Here is a 15,914-nt window from a genome sequence, read left to right as displayed (position 1 = left end):
ACATAATCTCTCTGAATTTTGGGTTTTTAAGCTGGAAGATTGGATTGGTTACTACTACCTACCTCTTGGTGTCATTGTAAAGGATTAAATAAAATAATGCATGTAAATATTTAGACCTATCCCTGGAAACTTAAGTGTAAAGTAAATGTTGATTGCTATTGTGTGCAATGAAAATCTTTCATTGGGCTTGTCTACACAAGTTAGACATTCTCTTTTCCTAAGATCATGAGAGTTTTCTCATGAAATTACTGAAAATTGTGTTAGTCTCAAAATTGAAAAATGAATGGCCAATGTACACATATACATAGCTGTATCCAAAAACTCACCTATTCAGTAAATAGTTATCACTTTTGAGCCTACATACCTGGTGCCAGTCAGTATGTAGACATTTTATAAACATAAACTAACTTAGTCTTTACAACAAGCCTACCAGGTGGTTATTTTTGCCAATTCTTAGAAAAGAAAGCTAGACTCAGTGAGGTTACAGAATTTGTGTATGGTCACACCACAAATCAGAGATAAAGCCAAAATTTCAGTTTAAGTATCTCACTGCTGGTCTCTTGATCCTCTTTTCCTTTTCTTTCAACTTCTTGTCTTTCACTTTATTCTCAATCCTTCTTCCTTTTCTTTCACTGCTCAAAGGTTTAAAATAACAATGCTCTAACTCAAATGCAAATAGTTTATAATTGGTGCTAATTAACGCAAGCAAAACCAGTTTGTCCTGAATGTTTGTGCTGTTGGTAGTAGGTAAACTGCTAAACAGATTGAGTAGGCACATAGTCTGTGCTACTTTAACTGCTCATGCCTCCCTGCTTTGATAGATACTAACAAATGAGGTGCTTTTGTAGGGTGTGAGTACTTGCCTTTCTTGTGCCTTCAGCTTCTACATGTTCAGGCCAATCTAGGATCAGTTCAGTCCTATGGATTCCACATATTGAGGAAGAGAACTTTGAGAATTTATAACCACTCATCATCCAAGCATCAATCAAATACTTATTGAAAACCACTTTTGAGGAAGGAGTTGAATGAAGTAATAAAGACAAAAATGAAGCAGACCTTTTTTTTTTTTTAAAGCAAGATGGTGGAGTAGAACCTGACTTCTCACCTTGTACATCATTTGGATGGGGATCTAGATTTTCTGCTTTCTTTTAATGAGGAAGATATACAATGAAAAATAAGTATTATGAGGGAAATTGGATCTTTTTAGTGGTGCTAATGTGGTAAACTCTGCTGTGGATCTCACAAAACCTTTATTTTGATAGTATCTTCATGCTTTGGAAAAAAGAAAAAACAACACAGTTGTTGCACAACTGAGACAACTTCAGGCAGAAATGGAACTAATTGTAAAGATTTTCAAAGATCAAAAAACTACAAAGTAAATGCAGTCAACGAGAGACAGATGGATGCTGTTTGGCAACCTAGCTTTGAACAGGATTTTAAGCAGCATTATTATAGACAGGCTCTCAGGTATGCAAAATTCCAATATGACTGTAGCAATTACTTAGCAATGGCAGGAAATCTTTTTCAGAGTATGTTTCAGTAATGGATAGAAATGTTTTTGAGTTCACGCTGAAGAAAACAGTCCTCTGAAATTCTAATACAGTCATGGAAGGCCTCACATGATGAAGAGGAAACATAGATAAAAATTCTGTCATTCTTCTACTCTCGTCTCATCGTCAGTGAACATGGCCCATTCACTGGTCTCTTTGTTCTTTAATTAGCCCCAAAGCAGTTAATAATATTATTAGTCTTTTCTTTACCAGCCACAATATCTTAAAACAATTCAGACCATGTGTGCCTATATTCTCCACTGTTTGACTACAGCAGTCATAACAAACATGTTGGAAAATACAAGCAGGGACTAAAAGACCATCAAAGTTGTTCAGTGAGAGTCTTTCACATATAAAGACCCTATTTCAGTTTGTTGAAGGAGGAGATGTGAGTCGGTGCTTATGGACTTCGTGCTGGTTGGTCTTGAGGATTTCCTTGAAAATGCTTCTCTTTTCATATTTGAGACCTTTGATTGCATCTAGCAGTGTATCAGCATTAAATATGCTGACAGAGAAACTGAACATGACCCTAGAAGAAGCTTAATTTATTAGAAATACAAGATTGATTCTAAAATAAGCCATGTGGTCTCACCTCATCCACAAGTAATCAAAAAGAACAAAGTCTCTCATTTACAAACCAGATATTGGCCGTAAATATGGAGAAGAAGCTTAATCAGAATGACAGGACAGATGCTCTCAATTGGGCAACTCGGGACATTGGCTCTATAGTGCACCAGATGTGTCTCCCCCAAAACCCATATATTGAAACCTTAATCCCAATGTTATGATATTTGGAGGTGGGACCTTCAGGAGGTGGTTAGGTCAGGAGGTGGAGCCCTCGTGAATGGGATTAATGCCCTTATAAGAAGAGGCCAGAGAGCTAGCTCACTCCACCATGTGAGGATACAACAAGAAGTCAGCCATCTGCAGTCCTGAAGAAGGCTCTAACCAGAACCTGACCATACTGGCACTATGATCTTGGATTTCCAGTCTCCAGTGCAGTGAGAAATGAATTTCTGTTGTTTATAAGCCACCCTGCCTATGGTGATATGTTATAACAGCCTAAACTGACTGACATCCCCTACTGAACAGTTATGAAAGAAATACATAGAAATTCAGTATCATAAACCCATTATTAAAGAGTATTATACATTTTAGAAGTAATGAAAATATTGTGTAGAAATTTGGGGACAGAGAAATAAATCAGACCTGGATCCTATTCTCAAATCATCATCTAATAGAGAATGGAAATTTAAAATGGCATAAAAGATGATAGAGTTAGATTCTGCAGGATTTTGGGAGATGAGAAAATCCTTTAAGCTGGAGGAATCAATGGAAGATTCATGAAGAAATGGACATGTGATCTGGGCATTGAAGGATGGTAGGACTTGATATATGGAGGAGAGAGGAAGGAGAAAAAAGAAAGCAAAGCTACAGGGGAGACATGGCTTTTGTAGATCAAACTACCTCTTTGACTTGATTGGAAGGCATGTAAAGAACATTAGCAGGCCATTAGTGCAAGAAGCTAAGCAGAACTAAATCACAAAGGTCCTGAAGCCTGGTCATAACATGGCACAAAGCAGCCCTCCTCTAGCTCCCCTTTTAGCCTTCTTGCCAACAGGATTCTTTCCAGAAAGTTCCACTTACAGCTCCCCACTCAATGCCATGGCCTTACTTAAATCAGGCCTGACACCCAACACCTCTCTCCTTTCTTCCCCAAGACATTTCCCTTCTAGCTTTGACAAGATGTACGGCTACAGAGCAGCCTGAGCACCAAGTTCCCACTTTTGCAGATCTTACAGAGAAACTTGTGGTGTGGCAACCTGCCAGACCCTGATCACTTAGCCAAGGGAGCCCGCCATGGGGGAGTTAATCTGACGTGCAGAATGAGCTGTGAGGCTCCCTCTCCAAAGACACTACTAGGGCGTCAGTGCTAAATTGTACCTGACATTTAATTCCAGCTTTGGGCAGTTCTGTGTGAAACTTGACTTCACTGAGACATTGATCAGCCCATAGCTCTTCATGAGCTTTGACACAATCAATTTTCTCCAGTGGATTGGGCAATCATTAGCTGACTTACAGAAAGGCCTGGGTCACGCACAGCTTTCTACAGGCCTCGGAACTGCACGCCGTGAGGAAATGATGAAAAATTGCTGCTGGCAAGTGACTGCCCCTTTCCCTGCAGAACATAACCAACCAGAGTCTATGAAGAGCAGACCCACCTTCAACCTCATTGTCTCTGGGTCTTTGAGAGGGTTAAGAAAATCATCTAGTTGATTTAGGAAAAGGGGGCAAAGTTGGATGAGACTCTAGGCACTTAAGGTGTCCTTTACACCCATGTCTTATGGTCTCAAATGTTCTAGACCTATTCTCCCCATGTTCACTTATCTAGTACTGTCTAGAAATGAAACAAAAAAGATGGCACTAGTGTGGCTTCATGTAACTTAGTATAAAGTTTTGATCAGTCAGTCAGCAAGCATTTATTGGGTTCTTAGAAACAATGTGAAGGCAAAACATGTTTTTAAGTCACTAATCCCCACCCTTGTATGCAGAACTGCCCTGCAACAAGACAGTATGGATAACCTCCTATATTATATGATTCATACGATACCAAAAGGCTTGCCCCTCCCAAAACATTAACTATACTTCAGAAAGCATGACTACATTTGCTCCCAATTCTGTGCCGAGTGGTCAGCTAAATACCTGCCACATGGTCAACGTTCATTTAAAAAAAAAAAAAAAAAAAAAAAAAAATATATATATATATATATATATATTGAATCCATGAATAATTCAAATGTCATATTCCTGATATTGGAGTGTTTCCTGTGGTGAAAGTGTTACTACAAGTGTTTCTAGAAAGTTCCCACCGAAAACAAAAACATAAATCCTGGCTTATTTGCACACCTGCACAGGTTAGCACAGCATGGCATATATTCAGTAAGTGTTTCATGAGTGACTGAACCTTATTTATTCAGTCATTTGGAATGTGAAGTAAGACAGGCAAATTTTAAGATGAAGGAACAGTCTTAGAGCAGTACTACATCTATGTCTCTAGAGACATAGGTACAATCTGCAGGAAGCCCATAGTCACCTGGCTGCAACATTCTTGGGGAATATGTGTGCTGTCCTCTCTACCTGGACAACTGGGGGTTTTATAATCACACAGGAAGCTCCTATCCATTGCCCATGACTTGAAGGGCTGTGAGTGAGAGTGTTCCCTAAGTATGTCTCTTATTCTTTCCCACGTAAACACACCGGTCCTCATGAGGAGATGCAGCTTTCAATCCTTTGAGGGAAGATGTGTGGGGCCTGAACTGAATGGGCTTTGAATTACCTCCTCCAGCTGGCACCATCTAACACAAAATCAATCTGCCAGAAACTGACAAATGGTACAAGGCAGGCCAGACTCGGCAATAGCAGGCACTTGGGATTGAAGAAGGCCTGGAACGTACCAGGGACTTAGTAGATATTCAGAAAATTTTGCTGACAGAGTTAATTTCATTTCATTAGGTATTTAAAAATATATTTTATTACTTGTAGAACAGATGTTCTCATATGTCTTAAAACAGCATATTAGAAGGGAAAAAGCTTGGGGCACCTGGGTGGGTCAGTCACTTAAGCATTCGATTCTTGATTTCAGCTCAGGTCATGATCTCACAGTTGGTGGGTTCAAGCCCCACGTCAGGCTCTGTGCTGGCAGTGTGGAGTCTGCTTGGGATTCTCTCTTCTCCCTCTCTCTCTGCCCCTCCCCACTTATGCTCTCTCTCTCTCTCTCTCTCTCCCAAAATAAATAAATACATTTAAACAAAAAAGGGAAAAAACTTTAGGTTTAGAATTAAAAGACAGATTTCAATCCTGGCTCTGCCCACCTTGTCCTTAACTTCTCTGGCCTCAGTTTGCTCAGTTATAAAATGGGCATGATACCTTTGCTGCCTTCCTTGCAGTTTTTATAGGGATTAAACAAGACAACAAATATGAAAGTTCTGTGGAGAACTAATTTGCTGGGTAAATAAAATGTAAGCTTTCATTAATAGATACATGATATCATTTAAAATACAAATAACTTATATTTGAAGCTTAAATGGTATTGTTGGCACATAATTTTACATCCACTGCTGAAGAATCCTAAATTAGCATGATAAGCACACTGGTTAAAGGTAAGCGGCACAGTAGCACTTCAGACAGAATTCTGATCTCAGCTATCCCAACCTCAGTATGATCTTGAAAAAGTCACTTAGGGGCGCCTGGGTGGCGCAGTCGGTTAAGCGTCCGACTTCAACCAGGTCACGATCTCGCGGTCCGTGAGTTCGAGCCCCGCGTCAGGCTCTGGGCTGATGGCTCGGAGCCTGGAGCCTGTTTCCGATTCTGTGTCTCCCTCTCTCTCTGCCCCTCACCCGTTCATGCTCTGTCTCTCTCTGTCCCAAAAATAAATAAAAAAAAAAAAAAAAAAAAAAAAAAAAACGTTGAAAAGAAAAAGTCACTTAGCTTCTTCAAGTCTCAATTTCTCTATCTGTTGAAACTGATATATTACTTATTGTGTTTATCTCACATATACTGGTGAGAGTCACTTCAGATGGTAGATGGGAATACACTTTGAACAATAAAAATGTAAGGTATAATTTGTGCTTTCTTTAAAAAATGTGGACTCTTCCCTTGATATGGTCCAATGAAAAAAACTACATTTCCTTCATTGATATGAGTATCCCTTGAATATGGAATCTGGCCCAGGGACTATCTGCCTCTGCACATGGCACTCCTGTTCATTAAGAAAGACTGTGAAGCATGCTCATCAATACAGAAAATGTCAGCTATAGGTATTGGTCAGGATACTCAATGCAATGGAAATAAATAGCCCTGACTTTCAGGGTCATTTTCAGGTTGCTACCCAAGCACAATGTCTCCCTTAGAAAGGAACAAGTTCACCAGCCATGGGCCACCGTACCCATCAGGGTAATAACACCAACAGCTGTAGCAAACCCCCAAATTCCAGTGGCTTACCACAAGAACAGCTTATTTCTTGCTCATATCATAGTCCAATGCAGGTTGAGTGGCTCTCTTAAGCATAGCTCAGGGATCCAGGTTTCCTCTCCTCTGTGGCCCAGGCATGGTTTAATGGTCAGATGAGAGGAAAGAGAGTATATAGAAAGCTGACGATGACCCTCACCATGTCAGCCCTGAAGTGACAAGCGTCATTTCTCACAATCCATCGGCTACACTAGTCACATGGCCAAGTAACCGTAAGAGAGACTGGGCAATGCAGAAGAGCATAGGGATGGTAGTGGGCACTAATAGTCCCCATGGGACTCCCTGATTAGAAGCCTTGAGTTCAGCAAACCACTTTCTGGTCCTGAAGACATAACTGCAGCACAATCCAGCCAGATGGAAACATTTGGTAACGTCGTTCTTTATTAAGAGAGAATGCAATGGGAAGAGATGAGATAAACTGGGTAGGCTGACTCCTTACAAACACCCACCACCAGCACCTGCACAGGGACTGGTTTATAACAAATGAGCAATCTGTATCTGATGAATAATACAAAAAAAGAATGACGGGAGAGAGTGACTATTCAAGGAAGTTGTCTGTTTCACAATCATAGACTTAAATTGTGTAGTTCTCAACGGTCTAGGATTGGAAAAGGGTCACTGAGGCTTAAGGGTGAAATGAGGTGGAAACATGGTCCACTTCTTTTCTTGGTGGTTTTAATTTGGCTTCACAGTATTCATGCGTGTATAAAGTACTTTCTTCACTCCACTCTCAAACTTTCCACTCTTTTTCTTTTTCTCTCTCCTTCTGCTATCTTTGTCCCCTCCAATTTTCTCCTTCATATTACACTCCTTGCTTTTCTTTCCCTCTTCTGGTTCAAAAAAGGCATAAGAATTGAAGAAGATGTGATCAAGATCTGACATGTGGTTAATGTTGGACAAATATGGGCACAACTTAAAGTGGGTCAGTCATTAAAGACAATGCTAATAAGTCTAAAGGGGACTCCAAAGATTGTGTAATCCACAGACATGTCATACAATGACAACTTCCTGCCCAACAACTACAATTTAAATCTTATCCATCCATATTATTTCCTGTGCTAAAAACTTTGAAAAAGAGTGATGTGGACTAGTCCTCTTTTCTATGGATATGAAAAAATGAGCCACAGAAGAGAAAATGGCTTAGCCAAGGTCATACAGAGGGTGAGTGGCCAGGATGGTGTAGAATCTTACTGCCCAATACGATAGCCACTAGCCACATGTTGTGTTGAATTCTTGAAATTTGACCAGTCTGAGTGTACCATAGTGTAAAATATACACTGAGTTTCAAAGATTTAGTGTAAAAACAACATAAAATATCTCATTTTTTTTGCTTTGATAACATGCTGTTATTATACATTTTTATTGTTAGGTTAAATAAAATAAATTATTAAAATTAACTTAACTTGTTAATTTATTTTTTAATGGAGCTACTAGAAATTTTAAAATACATTTGTGCTCAGAATATATTTCTATTGTAGCAAATAGGTTATACCTGAACTAGCAGATAGGCCTTTCACTTCTATGAAAGCTGTTTTCCATGCCACAATACTACTTTCATTTGCTTTGTTTGTTTATTTGTACATTTGTTTGTTTGCTTGGTTACTTTCTTAAGCACCAGTTATAGCCTACTCGGGACCTCATCACTTGTGTCAACCTTAAATCAAAAGAAATTTAAGTAAATGATCTAATCATTCTGCTTTACTCCAAATATGAAAATGCTCTTCTACACAGAAACAGTCTTTCATGTATACTTCTATGTCTCTCTAGTTTTCCTTGCCTGAGATATACGTGGCCTTAGAGCATAATAAGCTCCATGTTTTAATCTGCACCCACCCCCAGCCCCAGCAAGGATTCTAGTAAGCCCGTATCTGCTAACTTAGTAAGAACTCTTATGCAGGATAGGACCCGGCAAATGCTGAAGCTGTCCATCTGTCCTCAGGAAGAACTGACCTTATGATTTGGGAACTTTGTTGTTATTGAAACAAACAAACTACTACTTGTCCAACTACTCAGTCTTCTCTCCAGTCACAACCTGCTTTTTATATCATCTTTTTATCAAATACCTCTTTGGTACGAATTAAAATAGGTAAGAGCTCATGAGGCTTAGAGTCAGTGCTTTTTTATCATGCTGTGAATTCAGAGGGAAATCTAAAGGGAAAGTTACCCTAGATGGAAGGAGAGAAGAAAAGGAAAAGAGCATGTAATTTCTGCTACTGTTGGCTTGCCTTGTGTGTCTATTATTCTGGCTTCGCCCTTACATCTTATTTTGTTCCGAATGATTGTCATTATCAGTTGAGTGATAGAAAGGAAGTGTGTCTATTGATGGAGCCAAAATCAGAAGCTCTGTAGTATGCAGAGACAGACCATTTGCCTGCTTTAGCCAATAGGACAGAGCCTTTCAATCAGACGGAATCTGATTGGCCAACTGGATGTAAAAGGCAAGGTGCTTTGCAGCATACTGTGGGGGAAGAAACTGCCCTCATACAGCCAGCCCTGCAACATCACTATCCTGTGATATATTCAAAAGTGTTCCATCCAGCCCTGCATTCAGATAAAGTAAAAAAGCCACCTTCTTAAAGAAATTACTTCTGTACACAGTGTCCTGAGAATTCGAGCGCAGTTAGAGATACCTGATCAGTGGTCAGCCTTTTTACTTTCATTAATTTCCATCTCATTGATCCTTGTTGTAATCCCTTAATAGGAGTTTCTCTATGGTAAGGTCATGGATTAGAGTTTGTTTCCACCAAGGAGTATCAGTGTCATTAGTAAACTCTGCCCTTCTGAGTTTCTGCCTTGTGTCTTTTGAATGTCCTTGTCAACTATTGTTGAGTCCCTCTTTTACTTTTCAGTAGCTTCAAATAGAAGTATTTTTCTTAAGACATATGTTCTGAAGCTTGCAAAGGAAGTCAGGGTGTGTTGCCTGAGTAGGCATTTTTCCTTCCTTCAAAATTTGTTCAGTGAAGACACAAATGTTGTTCGCTTAGCAGCCACTCCTGCCCTTGACCCAAGAAACAAGGAACAGACGTGATGCTGGAGATTGAAAGAGAACGAGTCTCAACTCAGCTTTTACTGCTAACCTAAAAGATTCTGTATTCTAAGAATAAACCTAAATCCTGCTCATCAGTCTCTCCCCCTGCAAAAACCCAGCAGAACGGATCCTTCCCAGATTGTCAACAAAAGGAAGCCACAAAAAAACAACAGCTGTCACCTGGGTCCCTCACCCCTAGCTCTCAGCTTCTGCATGCCATCTTGGGTGATCATCAGCCACATTTTGTCCCGGGGCTCCAGCACATTCTCCTGAACATTCTGTCACATCACTCCCAAGTGCATCTGTTCAGGGGCATTAATGTCTCACTTTAACTCCAATTATTTTATCCCTCCTTTACTCTGAATAAAAACAAGGAAGGAGGTAGATGGAGGGAAAGATGGTGGATTTCTAATAAGAAACATGTTAAGTTAGGGTGTGACTGGCTCAAGGAAGGAGTGGGAAGGAAGAGGGAAGAATTGGCAATGAACCCCAGCAAGCCAATTTGATGAATTATCTATCACACAACATCAGGAGTAAGTCTTGATTTTACAGAAAGTATAAAGCAAAGAGTGTAAATCCACCTTTTAGGACACTGTTGGGAATTCAAGTCACTGGTCCCCTGTATTTGTTTTTCTATTACTGTGTAACAAATTATTCTAAAAATTAGAGGCTTAAAACAACAAACACTTATTATTTCACAGCTTCACTGGGTCAAATCCAGACCTGTCGTAGATGGGTATATCTGGCTCAAATTTTCTCATGAAGTTGCAGTCATAGGCCAGGGCTGTGGTCTCATCTGCAGGCTTGGCTATGAGGGATCCACTTCCATTTATGTGATTGTTGGCAAGACTCAATCCCTCACACCAAGAATTCTGCTAGGCCCAATGTCCACTAACTTAGTGAGAACCCCTGTGCAGGAGGGGACTCAGCAAATGCCAAGGCTGTCCACTTGTCCTCAGGAAGACCTGGCCTCATGGTTTGGGGAGTTTGTTATTATTTAAACATAAAAATAATTAATAGTCCAATTATTCAGTCTTCTCTCCAGTCCCAACCTGTTTTTTACATGATCTTTATATGAAGGTCTCTTCACAAGTATGTGCCTCATAACATGGCAGCTGGCTTTTCCTTGGGTGAGCAATCTGAAAGATCGCAAAAGAGTATTCCCAAAATGGAATCCAAAGTCTTTTTCTTTTTTCTTTCTTCTCCCTTAGCTCCCTCATCTCTCTGCCCGCCTCCCCTCAGATAACTGGAGAATATATCTAAGAGTCTGTGTCTTGGTTTGTCTCTCTCTTTTTTTTCCTTTGCTCATTAGTTTTGTTTCTTAAATTCCACATATGAGTGGGATCACATGGTATTTGTCTTTCTCTGACTTATTTCACTTCACTTTATACTCTCTAACTCCATCCATGTCATTGCAAATGGCAAGATTTTCATTCTTTTTCATGGCTGAATGATATTCCATCACATGTATAGACCACATCTTCTTTATCCATTCATCTGTTGATGGATTTCTTCCATATGTAAATAATGCTGCAATAAACAGGGGTGCAAATATCCCTTTGGTGGTGTTTCTGTATTTGAGGGATAAATACCCAGTAATGTGATTACTGGATTGTGAGGTAGTTCTGTTTTTAATATTTAGAGGAAACTCCATGCTGTTTTTCACAGTGGCTGTACCACTACACCTAGGTTAGGATGAGTTCAGGCCTTTAGTCTATATCTAAATTGGGAATTGATGTATAGTTTATGGGAAGAAGCAGCCTTATTCATAAGAGTTGCCAGGTAGAATATCAGGGACATCAAGGAAGGCTCTCACCTAGTAAAATACTAATCCCGTTGCTTGATGGAATAGAGCTTAAATTCCTCTAGAAACAGGCAAAATGTTGTTATATATTTAGAGGAAAAACTTAAAGTGCATACACCCCAGGGAAAGGTAACATACTGGTCTAAATTTGCATCAAGGTGTGAATGATTGGTGACAGATCTTTTCCTGAGAAGAAACTTTCATAGAGGTTGGGCAACAAATAGAAAATGGAAAGACTCTACAAAAAATTATGGGAGAGGCTCCCAGGGAAGTGGAAGTCAAATCACTGACATCACCATTTTTCCAGGACCCACACTTAAACTACAGCAGTTTAAAGAGAGAATTGCAGAAAGCAAGATATAGTAGCCAAAGAATAGTAATGGGTCCTAAAATAAAGTGCAGTTAGGAACTAGTAATTGAAAGAAATGTAATTTTTAGGGACTATGTTATTTTTGCATGTTGATGAATGGTTTCCCCATGCATGCTGCTCTGCTGTGTTAAATCTTTAATAGCTCTTACATAAGTCAGTATCACCAGGAGAACAGAGACAGAGCAGATGGCATAGAGTTCTGTAGAGCTGCAGTTGTCAAACCACACTTGGACCACAAATAAGTTACTGCTGCCACACTTCTACTGGTCCTTTATATAACCTGGAAGTGTCCCAAATGGGCAGAAAAAAATATATACCAACCTTGTCATGTATTCCCACAAATGACTCAAAGCTGGCTGAGTAAAAAGTGTTTTTAGGTCAAGTCCCATGACAATGAGCTTCAGGAAGCATAGAGGGGTGTCCGAATGTTCCCAAGGCTCTGCAATTTGGTTGTATCAAATATTACTCAAGATCACCCCCCAGTACCTGAAAACCATCCCAAGGAAATAATCCGTACTTGAACTAATTATGACTTAAGATCTATATCTCACAGACTATAATTGTCAAAAATGTGGATATTGTAATACTTAATTCTTTTGCAATGTCTCCCTTTTCCCTGCCAGAACCAACTATGCTACCATATTCTCTCTTTCTGCTATTAAAAACTGCTTGTTAGCTACTGCCACAGGATATCATTTTTGTCATTACCAGCGAGTGTTCTTGTGGGCCATTTTGCCCACGTACTACACCATGCAACCAAATGTTCTATATTTTGACTTTAGAGGAAAATCCATTTATTTTTTTTTTTTAATTTTTTTTTCAACGTTTTTTATTTATTTTTGGACAGAGAGAGACACAGCATGAACGGGGGAGGGGCAGAGAGAGAGGGAGACACAGAATCGGAAACAGGCTCCAGGCTCCGAGCCATCAGCCCAGAGCCTGACGCGGGGCTCGAACTCACAGACCGCGAGATCGTGACCTGGCTGAAGTCGGACGCTTAACCGACTGCGCCACCCAGGCGCCCAAATCCATTTATATAATTAGGAATTATATACACACACAAAGGAAAAGAAAAGTTCTTAAATGGAATGCTAACCTAGATAAGAGTGTTTTCCTCAGTAGAGCCCTTCACAACGGAGACACTACTTGTAAAATATTTGTTTCTGGCAAGAATGCATTCTAGGGAATGCAGAACTTGATATCGTAACAACGGTGTCCCTTTTCTCTTCAACTAGACTTTAAAGGACCATGTGTTGCTCATGGTTGTGTTTTGGTAAGTAATAAAATACCTAACATATAACAAATACTCAACAAATATTTACGGAATGAATAAAGGTGGATAAATAAAGTAATCAATGGGTTAATGCAATATAGTATGACTCTTCCCCTTAACTGTGACCTGTTACCCCATAAATCCTATGGAAAACCTATTTTCCAAATCCAAAAATCTAGCCCTCTACCCAAGATTCACCTAGATTCAAAGCACTCTTTCCCATATCTTTACTAACTGGACCAGATTCCAGACACCCAGACACCTCCCTTCTCCCTTCCCAACTTCCTACTAGTCCCTACTGATCCCCACAGATAAGACAGTTTTCTATTTCCAAATGCAGAGCAAAATTAAAACATGTCCAAGAGAAACTACAGCCCAGGGAAAAAATACCTTCTCGCCTTTCTGTGCCCCCACTCAAGCCCGGCTTTCAGTCATTCATACATTCATGTACTAGTTCATTCATTCTGTCAACAAATAATTGAGTGACTTCTGTGCTATTATCCATATCGATTCAAAGACACATCTGGTACAGAACCTCCAGGAGTGATCACAATCCGGAAAAGAATTTATTCCTAGTGCTAATGTGCCAAGTTACTCCTAGTGCTGAATCCCATTTGCAGTGATGATGATTAAAGAGGAACCAGCATTAGTGAGTTTTTACTGTGTGCCAGGCACTATATTGGACACTTTCCATATGTCATAAAGAACTGTTACTATGGAGCATGGACCATGACCTTACTTTTATTACATTGGGTCTGCACGTCCTAGAGAGCCCTCTAACTCCTCACACTTTCAGACCCCCTAGCTGCTGTGAAGCCAACAACGGAGTCACAGCTGATAGAAACAACTATAACTGTCAAGTCACAGATCTTGCCTGTGTTTGCAGAATTGTGGCCCCACCAAACACTGGATTGGTATTAATTTTTTTTTTTATTTTTTTAAATTTTTTTTTTTTTAACATTTATTTATTTTTGAGATAGAGAGAGACAGAGCATGAACGGGGGAGGGTCAGAGAGAGAGGGAGACACAGAATCTGAAACGGGCTCCAGGCTCTGAGCAGTCAGCACAGAGCCCGATGCGGGGCTCGAACTCACATACCGCGAGATCGTGACCTGAGCCGAAGTCGGACGCTTAACCAACTGAGCCACCCAGGCGCCCCTGGATTGGTATTAATTAATGTTAGAAGATTAGACCAGCAATATTCCCAGGCTTCAACAAAATATCAAACTTCAAGTTAATCACAGAGGATGACTGAGTATCTGAGAATGAACATTAAAGAAATCAAGAATAAACTCACTGGGATAAGTCGTTGACTTTATTAAACCTTGACCAAATGAGTATATCCATCTCTCTTTTTTTTTTTCTCACCTGACCCTCTGTCTTTCTTCTCTCCCATCCTCAGCACCCCGTCTGCCCCATCTCTGTATGTGAATGGTTGTTTTCATGCTTCTTAGATTTGGGCACATTGAACACAGCTTGCCATCCAAAATGCTTGTAGGTTTGGAGACCTCCTTCGGAGCGTCAGGAAAGTCGAGGTGGCTTGCCAGGTGTGTGAGTTCTTAGTGTGTGCCAAAGCAATGTGCCAAGTCACTTGGGAAAGAATATAAGATTTTCCAGTGTCCAGATGAGCCAATGAAATATGTTTTAAATTCCTGAAGTATAAATTGACTATATTTTGTGAAAAGATTCTCTGTTATAACTGAAAACTGGCAGAAGGGGGAGTAACCTGAGGGGACTTTCTCCTCTCTGACTTGAAACCCCTGGGGAAATGAGGTTTCACCTTTAAGCAGCTCTGGTTGCCAATGAATTCAGTATGATTGGACTTCACATTTTAAATTCCATGAAATTTCCTTTAAAAAGAAAACTCTTGAAACTTGACCTTTTATAGTCATAAAATTCCACACCATTTAGCGCATTTACCCGCACCTGAAATGACGAGTGAACATCTTGATTCAGTTTAGCATAATAAGAATCTGATAAAATAGGACCCTGAGGGGCATCGCTGAGGTTTTATAATTAGCTTAAGCTGTCATCAACACATTATCTCTGTTGTCTTCCTGATTAATTATGATTGTTACAGCCAAATTCACTGTGGGTGAAATGGTAAAAATAGAAGTATCTACCAAGTATCCCTTTTAAACAGATGAGCAGAACGAAAAAGGACACATAAAGTCAAAATGCTAGGCGTAAGAGGCAGATATGGTTTAGTTTTAAAATGGAGGCACTCTCTGGGGCGCCTGGATGGCGCAGTTGGTTAAGCGTCCGACTTCAGCCAGGTCACGATCTCGCGGTCCGTGAGTTCGAGCCCCGCGTCAGGCTCTGGGCCGATGGCTCGGAGCCTGGAGCCTGTTTCCGATTCTGTGTCTCCCTCTCTCTCTGCCCCTCCCCCGTTCATGCTCTGTCTCTCTCTGTCCCAAAAATAAATAAAAAACGTTGAAAAAAATAAATAAATAAATAAAAAATAAAATGGAGGCACTCTAAAGTGGTACTGTTTCATAAAACCTTCTATCATCTACCACTTCCCCTTCCAAAAGCACCAAACAGAAATAAGAAAATAAGGATAAAAGAGTGATACATCAGAAAGTTGTATAATTACACGGATGTTTGTCTATACTAAATAAAATCACTATTTCAGAGCTTCAAAATATTCTTACCTTGTTTTTATTCCATTCAAGCCCCGATACATAAATACTTACAAAATCATAAAACACGTCTATTATAGGGGACTGAAGAACTGAAAAAATTCTCCAGATAATTCATTGTAAATCGTTATCATCAATAATATGTTCTAGCTCCTCAATTCCTCTTCTATGAAAGAAAACATTATATTTGGATGATGATGGAGAGCTTCACAACCCCAA

At 39.9% G+C, this 15,914-nt stretch overlaps 1 pseudogene; it reads left to right on the top strand.

The window, feature by feature from the left end:
- Positions 1–2,338, top strand: part of LOC131490824 (eukaryotic translation initiation factor 3 subunit E-like) — a 31,822-nt pseudogene extending 29,484 nt beyond the window's left edge.
- Positions 2,339–15,914: the final 13,576 nt, after the last annotated feature.

This window comes from Neofelis nebulosa, chromosome 2 (genome assembly GCF_028018385.1).
Source record: "Neofelis nebulosa isolate mNeoNeb1 chromosome 2, mNeoNeb1.pri, whole genome shotgun sequence".
NCBI classification, from domain to species: domain Eukaryota; kingdom Metazoa; phylum Chordata; class Mammalia; order Carnivora; family Felidae; genus Neofelis; species Neofelis nebulosa.
This window is presented reverse-complemented; position numbering and strand designations above follow the sequence as displayed.